The sequence below is a fragment of the Musa acuminata genome, chromosome BXJ3-4 (assembly GCF_036884655.1).
Source record: "Musa acuminata AAA Group cultivar baxijiao chromosome BXJ3-4, Cavendish_Baxijiao_AAA, whole genome shotgun sequence".
Classification (NCBI taxonomy): domain Eukaryota; kingdom Viridiplantae; phylum Streptophyta; class Magnoliopsida; order Zingiberales; family Musaceae; genus Musa; species Musa acuminata.
In genome coordinates, this window is record NC_088352.1 from 2,768,305 (window position 1) to 2,781,321 (window position 13,017).

The following is a 13,017-nucleotide window of genomic DNA, read 5'->3' on the forward strand; positions in this document are numbered from 1 at the left end:
ATATTCAAATTATTTAAGGTCGATTATATGATTTTCTTATTATAAATACAAATACTATAAATGCAAATCCACTCTTATTTTCAATTCATTATATATATATATATATAATTATTAATTATAAAATGCTTTATTTGAGAGCAAATAGACTCGTTATTTGCGCCCAATCAAACAGTTACTTTAATTTCCTACGCTAGCATTTGTGTGTGTTGCGTTGCGCCCAATCCTTTTCACACTTTCTTGGGAAGAAGCAAAGGAAGCCCGCATCACATACAGGCAGCAGAAGCCATTACTGCTGTCCTCAGTGACTTTGGCTGCAATCCACCGAGATCGACGTGCCCTGTTTCCCAGACGTACACCGACTCTAATCTCTGCCCGAAACCGGCTCGACGTCTCACGCTTCTTCGCATTTAATCCCCTCCCCGGCCGGGCTCCCCGAGTGAGGACTAATAAATGGACGGGAACCAGCCGTGGCGCGGTGAAGCTCGCTGCTCCGGTTCTTTTCTGCTCTTGTTGTCCCCCTGGTCCAGGATTTGTGGGCAAAGCTTAGAGGCAGGAGTGATTTGGTAGAAAGATGAAATCTTTGCGCTTCTTTGCTATGGGTTGGATCGCTGGGGCCGTGCTTGCGTTCTTCATTCCCTCCAGCATCAGCATCTCCATCGCTGCATGTATTTTTCTTCCTTTTTTTCTTGTCCTTTTTCTTAGATAAACTGTTTTGTTACATGTAGCTGTGAGAAATTGTGATCGATTAGTCTTCGTGCACGGAAAAATGGCATTTTGACCCATTTCTGCCATTGTGGTTCTGTGTAAAGTTATTAAATTTGTATTGTTGCATGATTAATCTAACTTCAAAATCTGTAGTTACTTAAAACCATCCATTAATTCCTTTTTTCTTTCTTTAACTCTGGTGTTTCTGTTGACGCTGCACTCACAGAGTGACCATAGCCATCGCATATAAATGACTATAAACTCGATGTCATAATCTGTCGAGCAAAGTTTGTGATGCCTGAACCAAAGTTGAGCACATTAGCATGTCTTTCCGACTTGTAACCTTTGTATGCCTCACTAGTGTCTGAATTATCTACGATCTTATCATACTTCTGAACTGCTTGATGGAGTATCACAGTTATCTGGGGATTATAATTCACTTTGGCATGCCAAAAGGACAGTGATGTATTCAATTCATTAGCTTGATCCTCCTTGTTTACTTTTTTCTCGGGCTGTCAGTGTCTGATCGTAGCCATTGTATCCGTCAGTTGCTGTATCTATAGATTACTATTCTTTTGGATGCTATAGCTTTGCTTTACTCGGTGATTGATCAGAGTCCTTTTGTGCTGAACACATTGATGAGTTACTATTATCTTGGATGCTATAGCTTTGTTTTACTTTTCAGTGAGTGTTTATATTGACCGGATTCCTCTTTTGCTGAACATATCATTAAATGGATCTTCAGGCTCTGCCTCAACTGATGAAGGAGGCACAACAGCCGTGCCTATGGATGGTGGAAGAGTCATGACGGTCATCACCCACAGGAAACTGGAGGTATGTGATATGTGGCTTGTGCACCGTCTTCAATTGACTATGGAACATGCCCGTAACTTTAGTTCTGGAACAGATGAAATGATTCATGATAGCCAACAGATTACCGACTCATCCACTGTCTGTGTTGATTGTTCTAATGCTAGACTAGGAATATGGCTTAAATGAATGCAAGTATGACTTGTATTTCAAAGCAACTAGACTTAAGTGCTAGGTGTAGTGTTATCCCACCAAAGGGTAGTTTGAGGCATTTCATAAACATGATTCAAAGTGGTGCTCTGTGCTATCGCACGTAGAATGTTCCATGCTGCTGGGTTAATGATGCAAGGCGTATATGTTTAATCCGGAACACTGAATGTCGTTGTCGTATGCATGCTATTTGCGGATGTAATTTGGAATTGACTTATCTATTCTAGAAATGATATATTGGAGAGATTTAGTATGCAACTTTGCTGAACTAATGATATACCTATTACCAAAGGTGATAAATTAAGTTAGAGCTAATGTCCTAAGAATGGCTTAAAAATAAATCAAATGAATGATATTTCTTATGTATACGTAATTGGAATTATATTATATGCTCAAACTCAGGAATGGAACATTGAAAAACTATAAAGAAAGTGATAAGATATTTGAGGAGGACGAAAGACTATATGCTCACATACAAGAGATTAGACATCTCGAAGTTATGAGATATTCATATGTTGATTTTGTAAATTGGCTTGACAGTAGGAAGTTTATTTCATGATTTATATTCATATTAACTAGATGGGTAATTTCTTAATGGTTAGAGCAAGAGTCTAGAAATCACAAATATCAATTGAGAACTTAAGTGTCACTTTAATGATTGCTAATTCATTTAGTTTTGTAACCTAAAGTATTTAAAGAACCTATTTAGAACGAGGCTTATGAGCAAATCATAAAAAATATGATGATGCATGTTTAGGTGGATATTAATATTGATATTCTTCTTTCCGTAATTAAGGTTATTTGTTTATGTTATTATGTTTACATTTATGTTTATGTATATTATAATTGAATGTGATAACAGGATTATCTTGACAAGATAAATTACATGGATCATTATAGACTACATAAAGAAAGATTAACAATGTTATGGTATATAGAAGGAAGTATAATATACAATTGATATGACTTACATCGGTAATTGACTTAATGTAGCATTATTATATTTATTGGACTTATTAGCTTATTTTAAAATTCATGACTATGTATAAAATGTTTTTTATTCTTTTTTAAATTTAATTAGGTAATTTTTTTTAAATAAACTTATGTTTTATTTATTTTGATTTTATTTTATTTATGTCTTATCAATTAATGAACCAAATAAAAGAATGTCAGATTATTTGGACCTATCTAATTATGTAAGATATAATATGGATCTGATTGGATTTTGATTACGGTTATCGACCAATTAAAAAAAAATCAATTATGGTAGAGTTCTTTAGGATCTTGATATGACTCTCATCTATAAAAGATAAGACCTCTTATGGGTGAAATATCATAAATTGATATTATAGATCTATTCTCAATCTTCCTTAGTCTTTTATTTAGTACTTATGGTCCTGTAAATGATAGGAAAAAAAAGAAGACAAGTCTGGTTCTCCCTAGAGATCGTTATCATTATAGCTTTCGGATCAGACGACGATAAGTTTACATATCAAATAAATATTTTTTCTAATAACATCAAAATCTTCCTAACATTGATCAATCGTTGTTTGATTTTGATTCTGGCATTAAAGTTTTTGGTATAATAATAACATATTTATAGTTTTTACGCTTATATGATAATCAACAATTCTATAAAAAGAAAAAAATTCTCTTAACTAAAGAGTCATGACTAGTAAGAGCTCACAAGCTCAGATTTTTTCTGTCTTATGACATACCACATAGTGCGACGTCCATTAGGAACTGAAGAGTAATGGCCTGTAAGAGTTCATAGGTTCCTTTTTCTTTTTTTTTTTCTTTTTTCCAAGAAAGGAATAACATTTTACATTGTTCAATCAGCAAACTTATTTTACTTGGTTTTCCTTCACAAGTATAACAAACGACCTGAGCACATAACTATACTCCTTTTTGTTGGGAAAAATCTGTTAAAGCGAAATATTCTTTTCCCTCTTTGTGTATCAAAATGGGTTCCTCATCAAAATACCAACTTGATATCCAAATGAAAATATCAACTAACACAGCATAAACAATAGAGCAAAAATCAATCACACAGTGAGACCAATTTTTTTTAACGTGAAAAACCCAATGTGGGAAAAACTACAGGATCGTAGTCCACCTCAAACTTCCACTATCAATAGTAACGATAATAGGTTTACAATCGGTCTTCTCTAGAATAATCAAAAGATCACAATAACATCAAGATCGTAGATCTCCTCGTAAGGAAATTTTAGGTCTCACAAAGTGGATATAGCAGGAAAGTACCTTAGAGAGGGTAAACTGTAGATCAACACCGTTAGGATTGTAGAGTTTAGGATTCTCCACATAAAATTTGGGCCAAAACTGAGAATGTTTTATCACCGAGGCAGAAAACTCTAAAACCTTACTTTCTCTCTCTCTTCCTTTCTCCCTGCGTCGTCGCTCGCTGCATGCTCACCCTGTAAACCCTATCTTTTTAATTTGGACTTAATAAGCCCAATTGTCCAAGCCCACATATGTGCTGGACCCGACACTTTATGGGATGAGGATGTTTTGTTGTTGTCAACCAATTTGATCATTTAATGGTTTTTCACCTGATTCACATGGCCTAAGAGGCATGCATCCTTCTCAGGTTAACAGCTACATTGCCGGCGCGATCAGAAGTACAAAGGATTCAACGAGTATGAACGTGGAGGATTATCCCAGCTTCGATCCAGCTCCAAGTTCGAAAGCAACCATTAAAACCGGACCGATCGAACATGGAATTCCTCTCATGCCTTATATCCCCTGGCCGACCCCTCCAGGTCACCCCAAGCATGGGGGGTCTCCTTGATCCCAGCTCTGCTTGGCTGTCACTAATCTTCTATGTAATCTCAACTTACTTTGTTTCTTACTCTGTAATACTGTACTCAGGATGAACCGAGTATGTGATGTGCTAGCATGAATCTTACACAGTGGTGAACTCTCTATAATACTCATGATGGATATATGTAGTATGTTAGCATGATCAGTATCCGCTCTTTTGTGGCAGATCGAGGTTTGAATTATGGAAACAATTTCTCTAAATATTTAAAGGTTAAACTGTATATACTAATCCTCGCTAGAACACGTATTGACGAGAGTCTCGTGCATTAAGTATGTCTTATTTATGAATCTTATACAATGATGAATTGATTGATGCCTGCTCGTTTTTCATGTTATTCCTTTATTTTAACTTAACATAGCTAAATTAATTTGACTTATTTTTTTCGATTATATCTCATTTTGAACTAGTGTGTTTATAAAAAAAATTTGGTAATCAAATTAGTATTATTGTTTATTATGGATATAGAAAGTGAATTCCAAGTATAGCAAGGATGTAAGAGGCATTCTTATTATGTATGGTTAATGACATATATATATATATAATTTTTTTTCTTGGATGAATATATTATGTATTTTCGTAAAGAAAAATATTTTTGACTGCATTGGTCATACAAGAGAAAAGGACATCCCAATTATCCCACGTAATTGATATGGTCGAAGCATTCTTTGCATGTGAATGTGATGCTTACATGCATGATTAAGACAAAACAAAAAGTATTGGGCCTAAAAAAATTCTACCGAGTTCGAGTCATGACTCATTTTCGCATCACGTCACTCGAAAATGAGCCTTGTCGAATCAATCTTCTTTTCATATGATGTTGACGATCAAAATTGATCGTGTCAATTATATGATGTTCACAAATCTCAAAGCCACCGAAACAATAAGAAAACAAAATAACGTCGAACGTGCTCACGTCGGTCCTTCAATTTGGCTATTCGCCGAACGCTCCCCCGAAATCCAAAATTGAAATCAAGCACGCCGCACAGGGTTTTGAATCCTTCGCCCGCTCTCCCACCGCTGATCGTTCCATCCATTTCTCCCATCGGATCGCGATTTCCTTCATCCTATCTCGGTCGCTTTGACCGCTGCCACCCTTCCGCCCACCACCGGCGGGAGGGAGCTATCCGTGCCTCCCTCCGATGGCATCTCCAACCACAGCGACCTCCTCCTCGTCTCGTCCTGGGATAAGGTAAACAAGTCTCTTAACATACACGCGAGCAACACAGGGAACCTAACCTTGTGTCGCTGCGGTTTGGTCTTTTGATCTCTTTCATCGCCTGTGCTAAGCCTGCCTGATCCCCTTTTGCTCAGAGTCTTCGTCTTTACGACGCCGGGGCGAACCTTCTCGAGGGGGAGTTCGTGCATGCTGGCCCCGTCCTCGATTGTAGCTTCCACGATGATTCAGCAGGGTTCAGCGCTTGTGCCGATCATACGGTTAGAAGGTACGTGCGAGCAATGTCCTTCCGATGCATTCTGTTTCTCTTGCTGCTTTTCTGGTAATAAGACACTATAATTATGCTTGTGTTTGACCAATCACATTTGTTTTTTGTTCCATTATTGCGTTTTTTTTTTTTTTTTGTAGCATGTCCTGTTTGTATCCGGTGGATCGTTGATAAGTACAGCAGCAGTGGGATTATGGTTTTAGATCCGTAGATATCTTATATATGGGTTAATATGTAGTCTGCTAATGAAAGATCTGCCAGTTAGGAGCTTTACAGTGGTGGGCTGTATCCAGTGATGGTTGCCAAGTGCCCATCTGTGTCTATCACGAGCCTCCAAGGATACATAGTGTATTTTCCTAAAGGGATGATTTTTGTTTTCATTTTGAGAATTTGGCCATGGCAATGCTGTGCCTTCATGACTTATGACTAGGTTTTGAATCATGGAAAACTGCGCTGTCTAAACGATGCATTTGCTAAAGCATTGTACATCGAACTGCTCTTTCTTCTTTCTTTTTCTCAGCATTGCATGACAATATCTGTTAATTGCATGGCTTTTCACTGTTTGATGGAAATATGCTATTGTGGACATCTTAAAAAGGGATATGCAATCAATCAGTTCTTTATTCCCAATTAGAAAATAGGGGATTTGCAGCATTAAATTATCAATCACAATTGGCCTAGGAATTGTTGTCACTACCTACTGAATTTTCTTCTTAGAAAATGTCCAAATCTTTTAGATTAACTGTAGGCAATTTGCAACATACCGAAGCTGATACAAGTACTGAGCTATTGTTATTATTCATTTAGTGGCCACCTCTTTAGCTGCCAGTTTATATTATTGATCGGAATTGCTTTTTTTGAGGCTCCTCAGGGCCTTTATATTTCTTAGGAGTTAGGACGGTATTGCAGAACACTCGGATGCTAGCTGGTGGCTTCATATGATGGAGGCTTACCTTTGTGTGGAGAGGCCAATTTGACATGCAATCTGAATGCCTTCTTTTATATACTCTATAGGCTGTATGATTTTAGGCTCTTTCTTTTTCTAGACATCACAGAAGTTGATGCAGGGTGTGTTATTATAATTTTCTATTTTACAAGCATTTGGTACCTATTTATCAACCATATTCTTTCTTTATAATTTTTTTTCCAATCAGTGTTGCATTTTCAATTTAATTTCTAGATCTAGAACAAGTTTTATATTCTTCATCCATCTATGGAGTGTGCCAATTGATAAATTTCAGCTTTTATAGGGAATATTTGGTGGTTAACAGATGTTTTAATTGAAATCTTGGCACACATTTGTTTTAAAAGAGTTGAGAAAATTAGAAAATTTTGTTCTTTTCTGTTTTAGACTATTAAATAATAGATTTTTTTCTTTTGATTTGCCCCTTCATCGCTGTGTTAGGATGACTTATCTGTATAGCCGGCATGTTACGATGACATACCATTGGAGATTGTTGGTTTCACTAGGATCAACATAGGCATGTGCTGCTATAAGCAAATTTTGTGTAACACTTATTACATGTTTCCATTGTATTCCGTGCATGATCTCATTATGGTATCACTCTAGCACTCTCATGGATCATGATAATTAGCTTTATGAGCCCTATCTTAGTCACATGGGATTGATAATAATGTAATTCCAAGTTCTAACTTTTTTTTTAGTAATTGACCTTCTGACATAGTACTGCATTCATGTCTTTATTAATGTTTCAAGACCTAAATTCTTGGCGCATTTCACATTTGTTCTTTTTGTTTGACTAAAAGATATTTGATGAAGTAAATGCCCTCATTATGAACATGATGCTTCCTCAAAATAAGCACTTTGCTTGCTTGAGTGCAATTGGAAAATGCATAATGTAGTTATATCATTGGAAAAGCCCCCTGCCACTCATATTTGGTAGAATGTCTAGATTCCTAGTTGTCACCTATTTTCTTGTTATTGTCATAAGTAATTCATGCATACGTGAGCTCTTAGTCATCAGTCTCGAAACCAGAACAAGTAATGTGAGGCATGTTATCTAAGTGAATAAAGGGGATGGTTGGACGAGCTTTCTCTATGATAGTGTAAAATCTAATCAAGATTAAATATATACAAATGATTATGGGAAGAGAACTTCTTCCTTTGTAACATTTCTTTGTGCACTACACTTGATTCAATTTTCTATTTTCTTGTGTAAGATAGAAAATTTAAAGCATCTCCATCCTCTCAATTAATGGTAACTGCCAAAGTTACTTACATTCATTTGTGTAGTATTAAAAGTGCTACTGAATTTGAGATGGTTAGAGCTGAAATATATTCTAGGAATTATTTTGTTTGGAATGCTTTGATGATCTCCACATACACAGAAGTTTGTCTCTTTCAAAAGAGTGTATTTTATTTGGTTCTAAATAATTTCATTGGTTGAGTAATTAGTCCTCTTGCCTAACCTGTTGTTCTGTTGAATATTACTTTTAAAAGATGCAGTTGTCTTCACTCTCTACATTTATGCATTCTTTCTTTTGTACTCGCTGAGAAACTGTAAGGGTTTTGAGATGGCCTATTCTCTGACATAGTCAATACTGGTTGAGTTATTTTGTACATTTAGTGATACATAGATACTAATCTAGCATAGCTGATTGCTCTGCATTGACTTCTTATTTCAGGTATGTCTTTGGTTCAGGCAAGGAGGATATTTTGGGATGTCATGATGCCCCTGTTCGTTGTGTTGAGTACTCTTATGAAGCAGGTAGATTTCATACTCTTAAGTTGCTAAAGTTACATATTTTGGAGAATACTTTTATTTCATGTTATTATGATCCTATTAAGGTCTCATATATGAGTAGAATAGGACCATTAGGTTGAGTTGGGAGTGAGGTTGCTATTTGATATGTGTCATTAAGGCTTTGAGTTTCTGTTTGAGATTCGTACCGATCTGAAGTTTTGGTCTAAGATCATATTGGCATATATGTGCAATTGTGCTGATGGACTTGGGTCTGATTGGTCCATGCCATTTTCCATTAAATTTGACATAATAAAAGTAAAAAAAAAGTAGTAAATGTAGATAAGCTTTGACTAAATATTCACTGTATAATGAATCAAAACATGATTTAGATATGGATTACACCTTGTATATAAAGAGAGCATTTCTAGAAAGTTCCTAAACATGTCATAAAATAAAAAATAGTATAGTACTTTAAAATTATGCATATTACCACCAAAGCTATCATCGCCTTGGGTTTATGCAAAGTGGTTCAAGGTCTTTAATGTTTCTCAATTGTAGATAAAAAATATATTTCTGAAGGTCCCATGAATGGAAATTCCACACCATGCAGTATAGGTAATGATGGGGCCTTGATGCAAAAAAATATGTTAGATGTCATGGTCTTGTCATTAATGATCTGTGTGAGCCATATGATGTATCCAACTATGAGTGCAGTAGAATTAGGGCTGTCATCAATAAGCTGGTGCTGTGAGCCATATGATGTATCCAACTATGAGAAAAATGACCAACTATTCACTTGTCACAAACTAAAAGTGAATAATTTCAAAGTTGAGCTTCATACTTATCTTTCCTTGGAGAAAAACTAGTTGATTTCCTGAGAATGAGCCTTTAATTGCTTGAGATTGTCCTCCAGTTTGAGAAAACTGAAGTTTGAAGAGTGGGATTTAGAGATCTTTGGAAAAAAGGGGGAAATAATAGATTAGATTTGAGAAAAGAATGAAGAGGGGTGAAAGAGTGGTTTAAAAATACACCTAAAGGCCCATAATGGATCTGATAACCAGGGATAGCTGTACTGTCCAGCAAACCAGTCAACATCCAAAAACCTGGCTGGTAAGTCTGGTATGGTGAGGATACCAGGTGGTACCCCCAACTTGAATGGGAGAAGGGTGCATATCGGTTTATCTGGTTTTCTAAGCCTTGGGTGTCATATCATTTGTCATGTTCAAGTTTTTTAACATGCCTAATTTGCAAGATTTTGGTTGGTTTGTTTGGCACACTTGTGTATAGACTTCTTATGGAAGGCTTGATGATGTCTTGCATTAGATATAATTTTAAAGAAAAATCGTGTCAAGCATACCAAAATCTTAGTCAGCAGATGTCCTTAAATGTATGATGCATATTGATTACTTCTATCATTTTAGGCCAAGTAATTACTGGAAGTTGGGACAAGACACTGAAGTGCTGGGATCCTAGAGGTGCAAGCGACCCAGAGCGTGCACTTGTTGGGACATTCCTGCAGCCTGAACGAGTGTACTCTCTGTCTCTAGTTGGTCACCGGTTGGTAGTTGCTACTGCAGGAAGGCATGTGAACATCTATGATTTGCGTGATATGTCTCAACCAGAACAACGAAGGGAGTCATCACTGAAATACCAAACTAGATGTGTTCGTTGTTATCCCAATGGCACCGGTATGATGTTTATTACATTATATATTTTCTTTTAGATATTTTATCGATGATCTTTACAAATTTATTTCTTACATGCTATTAACTAATGTCGATATATGTCTATGTATATTATGGTAATTCACTAAGTTCTTCAAACGACATCCGTTCTCCTTTTATAAATGCATTTTTGTGTCTGTATTTGTGTGTATGCACCAACTAGGTGCTTCAGTTGATTTTGTTGTGTATATTAAGCCCAACCTAATCTTAACAATTAGAATAGTGGAGATGGACTAATTTGGTGGTTCACTAAGTCATTGCAGACTTTCCCAACTAAAAGATGTGATAAATGAATAACAGATCTTTGAAGGAAGCCTTGTAACAGTTTTATAAACGCATTGTGACGCTTAATCAGAATAATCAAATTGACATTTTTACAAATGAGATTTTGTTTTAGACTGCCTGTAACTGCAAAATGGTTACCGATTGCAACCTACTGGAAATCAAATCTTGCACTGAAGTAAGATTTGTTTTCTCCATCTACTAATAAAAATTTGGAGCTTCCATTTTGTTCTGGGACCTGGCTGTGTACAATATCCAGCAGGATTTTTTACCTGAATCTAATATCTGTCTACTGTTTCTACTTCTTTGAAGTTTTCTTGATCTGTATATAATTTTGCAATTTTATTATTAGATTTCCTTCTTTTGAGATGTATCATTTCTGTGAATGTTGAAATGTGTCTCAATTCTTTTGAATGTTCCCTGTTGATTGAGCAATAGGCAGGTCATAGTAATTTTTTAGCCCTATTAATGTTGTTTTTGTTTCATACGAGAACACTCATCTCAAGTATTTAAAATAATAAGTTAATAACACCAATATCATTTTCATTTTTTTTCCCAAAATGACCTTTATAAAGTGGGAACTCAACAAATTTCACGCTTATGAAGAAAAAGAAAAGCTAGGAAATAATTTTATAATTTTATCATTACATATCACAAAGAAAGTTGTCAAAGGATGGCATATTATAGAAAAAGGAAAACTTGGGTTTGGGTATGAACATGATGGAAAAGAACTACTGATGCTTGCTCTTTTTTTCACATGGCAAGGATAATAATATTTTATTATGTAAGAATGCTTGGTCCAAGAAATTATGGTATTGATTGTACTGTGTTAAATACACTATTTAATGCAGGCTTTGCTCTTAGTTCTATTGAAGGTCGAGTAGCTATGGAGTTCTTTGATCTATCAGAGACTGCTCAAGCTAAGAAGTATGTTTTTGTTTGTCCAACTCTTATCATGTCCATGCATAACATTCTTCTACTAGATGAAATCAGTTTAGACAGTGCATCCCATTGTAGTTGTTCATCTTATGCCTTGTAGGTCCAGTATTCCAGCTTTGGTATCCCCTCTGATTTCTTTAGAAATGTATGCATGCACCTGCTTCCCATGCCATATGCTACCCGTCATTTTCCTCAGCCATTTAATCTGAACATTCCCTAGATTCATAAACCAATAGTTAATCATGTTAAACATATATTTTCATATAGACAATATGAATCTTTAGTGTATGTTATTGCACTCAACCACCATAAACATTAAATACAGGAAGCCTTCATTATCTTTGCAGTAGAAAATTTTATGTTTTTCTAATATCGATCTTTCAAGTTTAAATCTAAATTAGAATTACAATCTAAATTAACTATTATATTCTTGGTGTTCTTGATGACTCATTTAAAATTTTGATTCTAAGAAATAATGTTGATTCTTCGTCATGCTTATCTGTGATGAGTCATCGTTTTCACTAGATAATGATGATTCAGGTATGCATTCAAGTGCCACCAAAAAACAGAGGCTGGGAGAGACACCGTTTAACCTGTCAATGCAATTGCATTCCATCCAATGTGATCTCTCTAAACCTTTCCGATTTATCCTGTCAATGCACTTATATCAATAATGTTGTCATTTATATTTTGTGGTTTGTCTTGGTCAGCTATGGGACGTTTGCAATGGGAGGTTGTGACGGTTATGTTAACCTATGGGATGGCAACAATAAGAAAAGACTTTATCAGGTAGTTTTTCATGAAATGGCGAACCTTTAACATTGATGTTTAGAAACAACTCAAAATTGACAATACTTATTTGTTCTGATAGTATTCAAAATACCCGACAAGCATTGCTGCATTATCTTTCACCAGAGACGGCCATCTGCTTGCCGTAGCATCTAGCTACACATTTGAGGAGGCTGACACACTGTAAGTTTATCAGACCTTTTTCGTCACCTCTGGGAATATGTTGGATATTTTGATGTTGCTGATACCACTTTGAATATTTAAACATGCAGTCATGAGCCCTATGCCATCTTTGTGCGGAATGTAAACGAAGTCGAAGTAAAACCAAAGCCAAAGGCATAGCCTGCACCACCTTCATAATAAACTGGTCCTCGAATATGAGAAATAGCTCCTTCAATTTGTGGTGTATTTAATTTTCAGTTGTTTTGTTCTCACATTTTTTGTATTTCTGGAAAATTTATGCCTGTATCTGTTTCTGCCTATTGTGGCTGCTGTATTTGAATGGCTCTTATATGTATGTATGTATGTATCAATTTATCAAGTTCTATAGACTTTTATTTCTTTTGTTA

General features: G+C 35.7%; 1 pseudogene across 1 annotated transcript; it reads left to right on the forward strand.

Annotated features, from left to right (window-relative positions):
- Window positions 1-571: 571 nt before the first annotated feature.
- Window positions 572-12,950, forward strand: LOC103980483 (mitotic checkpoint protein BUB3.1-like; annotated as a pseudogene). The gene is made up of 11 exons (XR_010495518.1): window positions 572-665; window positions 1,451-1,539; window positions 5,595-5,756; window positions 5,879-6,009; window positions 8,656-8,738; window positions 10,136-10,402; window positions 11,572-11,647; window positions 12,200-12,280; window positions 12,370-12,448; window positions 12,531-12,631; window positions 12,721-12,950. The product of XR_010495518.1 is annotated as a mitotic checkpoint protein BUB3.1-like (transcript).
- Window positions 12,951-13,017: the final 67 nt, after the last annotated feature.